This window comes from Hakea prostrata, chromosome 9 (assembly GCF_041222555.1).
Source record: "Hakea prostrata isolate BN-2017 chromosome 9, UWA_Hpros_2, whole genome shotgun sequence".
In the NCBI taxonomy this organism is placed as follows: Eukaryota; Viridiplantae; Streptophyta; class Magnoliopsida; order Proteales; family Proteaceae; genus Hakea; species Hakea prostrata.
This window is the reverse complement of record NC_142608.1, coordinates 43,044,350-43,056,124: the sequence shown is the minus strand read 5'-3', so window position 1 is coordinate 43,056,124 and position 11,775 is coordinate 43,044,350.

Sequence of the window (11,775 nt, the reverse complement as noted above, 5' to 3'; positions counted from 1 at the left end):
CTGGTCAACTTAGTCATAGGAGCAGCCAACCGAGAAAAGTTCTCAATAAACCTTCGGTAGTAACCCGCCAATCCAAGAAAACTTCTTATTTCCGTTCGACTTCGGTCTCTCCCAATCAGCCACAGACTTGGACCTTTTCGGGATCGACACGAATACCTTCGGCTGAAACTACATGACCAAGGAATACCACTCTCTTAAGCCAGAAATCACACTTGCTAAACTTAGCGAACAACTTCTTCTCTCGCAACCTTTGCAAAGTGAAACTTAGATGACTCGCATGCTCTTCTTCGCTCTTCGAATAGATCAAGATGTCATCAATGAAAACAATCACAAACTTATCAAGCACATCATGAAATACTCGGTTCATGAGGTCCATGAACACCGCAGGAGCATTGGTCAATCCGAAGGGCATGACTCTAAACTCGTAGTGACCATACCGCGTTCGGAAAGCTGTCTTGAAGATATCACTAGACTTCACTTTCAATTGGTGATATCCGGACCTTAAGTCAATCTTCGAGAACACAACTGCACCCTTCAACTGATCGAAGAGATCATCGATTCTGGGCAGCGGATATCTATTCTTGATAGTCAACTTATTCAACTCACGGTAGTCGATGCACAAGCGCATACTACCGTCTTTCTTCTTGACGAACAAGACCGGAGCTCCCCAAGGTGACACACTAGGCTGCACGAAACCTCTATCAATGAGCTCATTCAACTGATTTTGCAACTCCTTTAACTCAGTAGGAGCCATCCTATACGGAGCTTTAGATACCGGAGCAGCACCGGGGACGAGATCAATAGAGAATTCGACATCTCTGTCCGGAGGCACTCCCCGATAGATCATCGGGAAGACATCAACAAAGTCGCAGACAACTCGACTTCGTCGACTCTTTTCTCCACTATACCCTTGCCTTCGGATGAAGCATCATCCACTAGGGCATAGACTTGCATCGGTCACGAGACAGCACCTTCTTACAAACCCTTCTCTTTTCACCCTGAAATTCAAAGACCGGACTTCCACAAATATGGAACTGAATCTTCTTTGAGGAACAAAGGAACACGGCTTTGTGGGCTGTCAACCAATCAATTCCCAAAATAACATCGAAGTCCTTCATGTCAAGAATCACAAAATTGGCTTCCAAGTTCTTCTCACCAATCAACACGGGACATTTAGATAACCCCTTATCTAGTTTCACAACAGACCAGTAGGTGTACTAATCAATAAACAACTAGACAACTTCTCGGGGATTAGGTTAGTCTTCTTGATGAATGCGAGATGACATGAACGAATGAGATGCACCCGTATCAAATAAGACAAACGCAGAAATAGAAGCGACTAACAATGTACCTGTAATCACTTCATGGCTTGGATCTGCTCGGCCTTGGAAATACTGAAAACTCTACCGGAGGGAGGAGCAGGAGCACTCTTCACCACCTGGGAGGGGCGGCTGCTGGGCGGGCCGCCGGACAGAGCACGAGCAAAATGACCAGCTTGCTTGGCGGTAGAAGCAAACAGGGATTGCTTTGGATCCAACGAGGGGTGGCTGCAACTGAGGGCTTCGAACAAAAGGCCTTGCACTTGCACTTGCACTTGCTGGTGGTCGGTTTCCGCCATCTTGTCTAAACTGGCCGGGCTGCTGAAAACCCGTGTTCGACCTACACTCTTAGCCCGAAAGGTAGGAGTGGGGTAGGGTGTAGGTCTCACAAAACGACGGTCATTGCGATCCACCAAACCAGAATTCCTTGATGCGCCAAAGCTTTTGCACACGAGCACTTTCCTTCTCTGTTTCTTCCAACTTCTTCGAGTTCTGCACCACTTGAGCATAGCTCACTATAGGCTGGATTGTGAGGTAAGCTTTAATGGCGAGCGCAGTCCTTTGAAGAACTTCTTTGCTTTGGCGAGGTCTTCCTTCGGGAGAATCTGGAGCAAAGAAATGAAGCTCCTCGAACTTCTGTTGGTACTCCAACACAGACGAGTTCCTTGAGTCGGGAATCATAAACTCAGCTTCCTTCGCATCCTTCACCGCCTCGGGAAAGTAGTTCATACAAAAAGCCTCTTTGAATAACTCCCAAGTTACAACTCCTGCATGCAAACCTTCCAAAAACAGGACGAGTGGAGATCCACCATGCATCGGCTTCTTGTTGCAACTTCGCTCAAAGCAAACAAAATCTTCCGAGCTTCCGAGCATTGCAGATGTCGGAAAGCCTTCTCCAACTCACGAAGCCACTTGTTAGGAAACAAGGGGTCCTTGGTAACTCCGGTAAAAGTGGGTACTTGCATCTTGAGAAAACTCTCCATCAAGCGAGTATGAGGAGTTCCGGCTAAACCTCCCGCATTCGGGATCTGCGGCATGAGGATTCACATTAGCACCAGCCCGGGTCTCATTATGCGAGTCATGAAACCCACCAACATCTGGTTGAACCGAGGCTGCTTGCTGCTGCATCATATTGCCCATAATATTGGCAATATCTCTCCGAAACTTCCAACATTCGGGGCACCGGGGATCTCATGAGTACCACGATCAACATTTGGTATCTCACCACCTCCATGAGGTACTTCACCACCTCCCTGAGGTATTTCACTACCTCCATGACCACTGGATTCACCACACCCACTTCTCGGAGTAACCATTACTGCAAAACCGAGAACATCAAAATACCGAATTTCGAAGATTCAACATAAACCACAAGTCCAAATGATTTGAAAACTTAAATCATGCTCAAATATATCCATATAGTCATCAAACAATATTCCATAAGGCAAAAATCACATTTTCCAAAAATTCAACAGCAAATGAGGTCACCGTGACCATTGGTCGAGTGATTGGTCGAGTGACCCGATCGACCAATGAGTCGACCAATCATGCGAGACGAATCGAAAATTCGCATTATAAGCCTCATTTTCACATTCCAACCTCATTCTAACTTCTTCCAAAGGTGAGAGAGCTCTAGGAAAATCTCCAAGAGTTCCCACAAGTGTTCTTGAGGTGATTTAGTGCTTCAACAACAACACCACAACACACCATCTTCACAAACAAGGTAAATCTCTCAATCTTCCTTCCATTTTCATCTTCTCATGCTTGCATTTCAATAAAACCATGCTTTACTTGTATCCAATGCTAGAAATCATGCTTAGGAATGCTTAGAAACATATTCCCTAGGTTTTAAACACAATGCCATGCATAGACAACAAGTTTTAACACATTGGTGCTCATCTCGCAAAGTTTTATACCGAAATCGATATCTTTAGAAAAATTTCGTTTTCTCTCAAACCGCTTGAAATTTTCGCACGAGATCAAATGCTACATGCTCAAGATGACATTGTAGATAGGTCCATACAATTTGATTTAACCAATTTCAACTTTTCAAAAATCCAATTTTGACCTAAATTGCAAAATCCCCAAATTTCCTTCTTGCTGAATTTTTCGCTTTAATCCAAGTTTTCGATCGATTTTCATCAAAACAACTTCATAGACATGAAATTCCAAGTATTGCGCACATGCTAGTATGTTCAAATCAAATTTCCCCCAAATTTGAAATTTTCCGAAAAATTACGAAAATACCCTTTTGGCTCAAATCTTAAAATAGCACTAATTGGAATTGTCTCTTGTCTCTTTCACGGATACACTATGCAAAGGGGAGGGCGAGGACGAGGTAGAGGTCGTGGTCGCATCGTAGGTGCTCTTAGGGGGCGAGGTCGGGTTCCTTTCGAGCCTAGACGGGAGGTTAGGAGACCGGACATGTTTGACACACCTCGGGCCGAGTTCTCGTGCGAGGCCTACTTCGATTCTTGCAACATCGAGATGGGACGTCTACTTCACTTACGCCAGCTCGAGCCTTTAGGATTCGGCGGAGGTTCGACACATTACGGTGGACTCATCTCTTCACCGAGGATCTGCCGGTATACCGGAGCTAGTGAGGTTGTTCTTCAGCAACCTTACTTACACGAGAGGAGGCTCGAGGCCAAGGACATCCACTTAGACTTGTCCTCGGGAGGCGGGGGTCTTCCGGACTCAGATTCGCTTCTCTACCCGGACACCGGCTGAGATCTTGCGGGTTCCTTACTATCCACAGCGGTGTGTGTGGATACCTGCAGGAGCAGATCCGGACAGCCATCCGATGCCGTACGAGCTTCGCGAGATATGCTCTACGCTATGGGATAGCCGTCGATGCTTCACACCGTGGACTAGCGGACGGATGACGGGTTCCGCACGTATTATCGGTCGCATAGTCGGCCGAAACATCATGCCGAAAGCCGGACATCACCATCGGGTCACGATGATGGAGGCCTTAGTCATCTACCGCATCTACATGGGCTTCGAGATCGATCTCTCCTACATCATTCAGCGGGTCATGCTTGGACTTAGTTCTGCGGCCTAGCATGCGGAACCTTTGCTATGGGAGGCTTCGACTTTGATCTTCGGGCATTTCGGGGTGAGTTTCGAGGATACACCGGTGGACACTAGATCACGGGGATACCCTATTGGGACTCGGACCATTCGTCGAGATGAGACTACGGCGATCGAGAGAGATCTCTGGTCCGGAGGGTGAGGATGATGATGAATCGAGAGGATGAGGATCGGGGGTCGAGAGGATGGAGGAGAGGATATCGGTCCAGATAGTGATGATCAGGCCGGAGATGATGCAGATATGCGCGAGGCTGAGCACATGCATCACGAGTTTCCTTCATCACACTTCGAGGTAGGTGGCCCTTCGCATGCGGTTCCGGAGACTTCGGATCTTGGTGCACGAGATGAGATCGATGACTTCCATGCTAGAGAGAATGGAGGGTCGAGACGGGAGCAGATGTACGAGAGGATGGAGTCACGACAGGATAGGATAGAGCATCGGGTGACTCAGCTAGCGAGAGGAGTTCGAGCATACGAGAGATCGGAGCGGATCACCTAGATAGACTATACCTTAGGATTTCCATTTATGCATTTCGGATGTAATCGTTGTAAAAACTTTTGAAATTAATGAAGTTCATTTTGTTTCTCTTTAATTATTGTATGTTATGCAACTTTCTTTTCCTTGCATTAGTGACATTTGTTCAAGTATAATTATGGTATGTTATTCGAAATGTTGCATTATGCCTCAAAGGTCAAGTTTCTAATTCGGTGTTCTATTATTCACTTCTAAGAGTAGAAGAGTCATTTCAGATCAATGACTCGGGAATGTTCAGTTGTTGTCTTTTGTGGTTAGGATCTCCCTCGAAACCTTGGGCTCCGATACCAATCATCACGCCCTCCCAGCCGGTACCCTATCTCGGCATAAACCGAGAGTGTGATCCACGGCCCGAAGATCGGGTATCGAGTGATCAACCTCCCACATAAACAATAACATAATCATGAACAATCATAACAAGAGTGCGGAAGATAAATCATAGATCCAATAAAGAAAGAATGAATCATAAATGAATCGAATAATAAATATAATCGAGTATCAAACGAGATAAGTAAAGCGAGGCAAAAATCCCACTTTACAACCAGCGGAAAAGTAGCTCTAAAAGAATAAACTAGACAAAACCTAATCCCAGTAACAAGTACATTGGGTAACTAAATTGTTCTCCACTTTATAGACAACATCCTTGTAAGTGTAAATCTCATAAATAGCACAAGGACGCTTCCACTCAATGGTCGGACTAAGCATCGTACGGAGCATAACCACTCGCGGAATCTTCAGAGTAATTGTGGTAACCGCAATCACCTTCTTGGAGATATGCCTCTTCGCCTTGCGCTTCTTCATAGGGACCGTCATAGTACTCAGTACCTGCAGGATAGTCTAACAACATTGTACAATAAAGGAATGAGTTTCAAAGAAACTCAGTAAAAGTTAAAATCCATAATAACATAAATGGCAGAATTCCAGAACAAACATAAATGCAATATGATATGAGACAAGCAATGAATGAATGAATCTAACTCTATGTATGCTGGTCTCTATTGGCGAGACATGCTTTAAGTCATAGCACCGTACTTCTTTAGGAAAGTCCACTCACATCCTCAACCATTTAAGATATCTTGGATTCTCTCACGGATCATTTCACCGGTCTTGAGCAGCCGATTGGTAAAGGGTCCTTCATCCCTCAGGACAAACCATGGCGGGGGTTAAGTCAACACACTCTCTCACAACCATTTGGTATAAGTCTTGGCGCATGTCGGGTAAAACCTAGCCAAATGCAAGTCTTCTACTTAGTTACATCAAGTCAGATCCAGATACTTCCATTCCTCGTCCCTGACGATCCTTTCCGGTATCCTTCACACTAGAGTCAGCGTATCCTATGGCACCGACCAACTCGGACTACGGACTCATCAACCCTATTGATCATCCACATATGGTAAACGGGAAGCTCTCACGTCCTCTCACGGGTTGGTTACCGGTCTTAAGCGCCCGTGAGCCCAAGTCTAATCATATGCAACCCTACCAATAAATGGCCCCCCACAATGTGATTCCTGTCCTCTCACGGGTTGGTTACCGGTCTTGAGCGCCCATGAATCCCCATTGCTACCACGGGTCGTTCGGTCTCAATACCCCTCCGATTAGGTTCTAACATAACCGGACATCCTAGCCAAACACTACTAGACAAATCCTAGATATGTCATCCAACAGTTTAGGAAGGTGTCCAGAGGGCATCTCCGGAAACATCCCATAATATTCCCGTAGTAGTCCAAGGACAGAAGTGTCGAAAGGACACCTCTCCTTTCCAAACCATACTTAAGCATACACATGCATCAATTCATATCATCACATATATGGTAACTTCATATATGGAAAGAAATCAGTAATTTCAATCACTTGTATAACATTGGTAAGTAAATCATACATGAATCAATTTAATATGAATAAATAATGCTACTGTAATCAAAGTTATGCAACAGTAGAATATCATTGTAAGAATCTAATTTAGGAATCATATCTATGATATTCAAATATAGAAACTAGATTCATGCTATCTATGTAATTAAGGAAATAACCATCCTTACCTTTTATAACTCGCAAAGGAATCCTAAGAAATCAAGTAAGATCTTGGCAAACTTGAGAAGAAGGTCCTAAACAAGTATATACAACATATTAGAAAAGATCCCTAACAGAAAAGATATCAAAACATCCGAAACAGACCAAATCTGGAGTTGCTGTACTCATTGGTCGAGTGGATTGGTCGAGTGGTCCAGTCGACCAATCAGTCGACCAATGCAGACAGTAGCCTATAAAATCAGAATTTTAAGATATAAAATCCGAATTTGGTGGTTCTAAAAGGGTACTAATCAAGGGGTAGACTACATCAGTAGTATTCTAACAAATAGGGGACCTCAAAACACCAATCAAATCAAGATATCAAGATCCAAATTAGGAAACAAAAAGTTACCATAATTAAATCAACCATGGATCTTGATGAATTCGAAATAGAAATCAAAGACAAGAACAATAGGAGGATGGATCATTGCTTCAGGTAAAGGTATCATGAAAACATACTTAGATCTTCAAGGAACAAGGCTTAGAAGCATAAATCTAAATAAGGAAATAAAACCTACCATATATGTAACTACCATGCATCATGAAGAACACATAGTATGGTAGAAGAGAACAACTAGAAATCTATAGATTATGGATCATTGAAAGAAAACACAGTAATTAACTACTAACATGATCAACATAGAAGATCCAAAGAGATCAGAATTCAGATTAGAAGTTTAACAGAGATTAGATCATGGTTTGATCATGATTCCTTCAAAAGCTTGCAATGATCATGGTTAAGATCATTGTTCTAGCCTCAAATCCTTAGGATGATCATGAGAACATGTTCAGAGATGTTTGCAACAGAGAATGCAGCATCTCTTCTACTGTCTCAACTCAAAAAGGAAAGAAAAACAAAGGTGGAGGAGAAGAAGAGAGAGTAGACATACCTTTCGATGCAAAAAGAAGAGTTTTGACGAAGATCCGTCAAGAAAACACCAAGGATGCAAGAGAGATGACTTGCGAGAGGTCTTTGGTTCGTTCCGGAGAGTTTGGAGGCAGCAAATACGAAGTGGACTCGAGATTGGACTTAAATAGAGCAAGAACAACCTAATTGCCAAAGACAGCACTCATTGGTCGAGTGGATTGGTCGATCGCCCGATCGACCAATCAATCGACCAATGCGCGATGACAAAGACCAAAACGAGGGAATTGAAGGTCCAGATCAAATCCAAACCTAAAGGGGTTTTGCACACAAGTCAAGTGACTTACCTAATAGGTAGAAATGCCTTCAAACCAAGATAGAGAGCACTCCAAGTCCATCAACTAATTAGATCTTCATCAGGATTCAGTTTCCATAAATAGAACCTCATCATCAACTTTCATGGATTCAAAGCCAGACACCAAGTCCTCTACTGGGATGGCCCAAAGCTGACTTCTTACTTTACTTCGGGTCATCGGACCTACAAATAACAAGGTTTCCGGGTCAAGGTTAGGGCTGGGTTTTACACTAGTGTGAAGGATACCAGAAAGGATTGACCAGGGTGAGGAATGGACATATCTAGATCTGACATGGTATGACTGAGTAGATGATTTGCATTAGGCTAGGCTTTACCGTGATATGCGCCAATACTTATACCAATGGTGATGTGAGAGAGTGGTGACCTAAACCCCAGCCATGGAATTGTCCAAGATGGATGCAGGACCCAAGTCCCACTGGAGAACCCAAGATACCTTGATGGTTGAGGGAAGAGTGATTTGAGACCTACCCAAGGAAGTATGGTGCTATGACTTAAAGCATGTCTACCATAGTGACTAGCATATGTAGAGTTAGAATCATATTTGTATCATCTGCCTCATATCATTCGCATCATGTTATGACTTGTATCATATGGTTTATGTATTATGGATTAACTGCCTTGCTCAGTTCCTTTGAACTCATTCCTTTTGTGCAATTGTTTTGTTAGACTATTCTACAGGTTTTGAAGAGTTCGATTGTAAAACCCAGCCCTAACCTCGACCCGGAAACCTTGTTATTTGTAGGTCTAGTGACCCGAAGTAAAGTAAGAAGTCAGCTTTGGGCCATCCCAGTGGAGGACTTGGTGTCTGGCTTTGAATCTATGAGAGTTGATGATGAGGTTCTATTTATGGAAACTGAATCTTGATGAAGATCGGAGTAGTTGATGGACTTGGAGTGCTCTCTATCATGGTTTGAAGGCATTTCTACCTATTAGGTAAGTCACTTGATATGTGTGCAAATCCCCTTTAGGATTGGATTTGATCTGGGTCTTCAATTCCCTGTTTAGGAGTTCTGAACTGATTGGCCGACTGATTGGTCGACTGGACCAGTCGACCAATCCACTCGACCAATGGGTTCTGTCTTTGGCAATTAGGTCTTGCTTGCTCTATTTAAGTCCAATCTCGAGTCTACTTCGTATTTTCTGCCTCCAAACTCTTTGGAACGAACCAAAGACCTCTGCAAGTCATCTCCCTTGCATCCTTGGTGTTTTTCTTGACGGATCTTCGTCAAAACTCTTCCTTTTGCATCAAAGGTATGTCTACACTCTCTTCTTCTCCTCCATCTCTGTTTTTCTTTCCTTTTTGAGTTGAGACAGTAGAGGAGATGCTGCATTCTCTCGTTGCAAACATCTCCTGGACTTGTCTCTCATGATCTCCCTAAGGATTAATGGCTAATGCAATGATCTTAACCATGATCATTGCAAGCTTTTGAAGGAATCATGATCAAATCATGATCTTGTCTTTGTTTATCTTTTGATTTGAATTCTGATCTTCTTAGATCTACTATATTGATCATGTTAGTAGTCAATTGCTGTGTTTTCTTTTCATGATCCATGATCTATCAATCTCTAGTTGTTTCTCTTCTACCATACCATGTTTTCTTCATGAATCATGATAGTTACATATATGGTAGGTTTTGTTTCCTTGTTTAGATTTATGCTCTTAGGTCTATTTTCTTGAAGATCTAAGTATGCCTTTCATGATACCTTTATCTGAATCAATGATTCATTCTCCTATTGTTCTTGTCTTTGATTTCTATCTTGAATTCTTCAAGAACCATGATTGATCAAATTATGGTAACTTTTTGTTTCCTAATTTGTATCTTGAAGACTTGATTTGATAAGTGTTTTGAGGTCCCCTATATGTTAGGATACTACTAATGTAGTTTACCCCTTGATTAGTACCCTTTTGAACCACCAAATTCGGATTTTATATCTTAAAACTCTGATTTTATAGGCTATCGTCTGGCATTGGTCGACTGATTGGTCGATGGGGCGAGAGACCAATCCAATCGACCAATGAGTACAAAGCAACTCCAGAATTGGTCCTGTTTTGGATGTTTTGGTATCTTTTTCTGTTAGGGATCTTTCCTAATATGTTGTATACACTTGTTTAGGACCTTCTTCTCAAGTTTGTCAAGATCTTACTTGATTTCTTAGGATTCCTTTGCAAGTTATAAAAGGTAAGGATGGTTACTTCTTTAACAACATAAATTGCATATCTTAGTTTCTATATTTGAATCTTGTTAATTTATTTCTTTAATTAGATTCTTATAATGTTATACTACTGTGGTACTGTCTTGATATCAGTAGCATTACTTATTTATATTGAATTGACTCATGTATGATTTACTTACCAGTTATATACAAGTTGATTGTAATTATTGATTTCTTTCCATATATGAAGTTACCATATATGTGATGTTATGAATTGATGCTTGTGTATGCTTAAGTATGGTTTGGAAAGGAGAGGTGTCCTTTTGACACTTCTGTCCTTGGACTACTACGGGAATATTATGGGATGTTTCCGGAGATGCCCTCTGGACACCTTCCTAAACTGTTGGATGACATATTTAGGACTGTCTAGTAGTGTTTGGCTAGGATGTCCCGTTATGTCAGACCCTAATCGGAGGGGTATTGAGACCGAACGACCCGTGGTAGCAATGGGGATTCATGGGCGCTCAAGACCGGTAACTAACCCGTGAGAGGACAGGAATCACATTGTGGGGGCCATTTATTGGTAGGGTTGCATATGGATAGACTTGGGCTCACGGGCGCTCAAGACCGGTAACCAACCCGTGAGGGGACGTGAGAGCTTCCCGTTTACCATATGTGAATGACCAATAGGGTTGATGAGTCCGTAGTCAGGGACTATGAGGACTCTAGTGTGAAGGATACCGGAAAGGATCGTCAGGGACGAGGAATGGACGTATCTGGATCTGACTTGATGTAACTAAGTAGAAGACTTACTTTTGGCTAGGCTTTACCCTGACATGCGTCGGTACTTAGACCAATGGTGATGTGAGAGAGTGGTGACCTATACCCCCAGCCATGGAATGTTCCGAGGGATGCCGGACCCATTACCAACTGATGATGAGTGATTGAGACCTTCCTAAAGAAGTACGGTGCTATGACTTAAAGCATGTCTGCCAATAGAGACCAGCATATGTAGAGTTAGATTCATACATTCATTGTTTGTCTCATACCATATTGCATTTATGTTTGTTCTAAAATCCTGCCATTTATGTTATTATGGATTTAATCGCTTTTACCGAGTTTCTTTTGAAACTCATTCCTTTATTGTACAATGTTTGTTAGACTATTCTACAGGTTCTGAATATCATGACGGCCCGTATGAAGAAGCGCAAGGAGAAGAGGCATATCTCCAGGAAGGTGATTGCGGTTATGACAATTACACTGAAGATTCCGCGAGTGGTTATGCTCCGTACGATGCTTAGTCCGACCATAGAGTGGAAGCGCCCTTGTGCCGTTTATGAGATTTGTACTTATAGGGAAATTG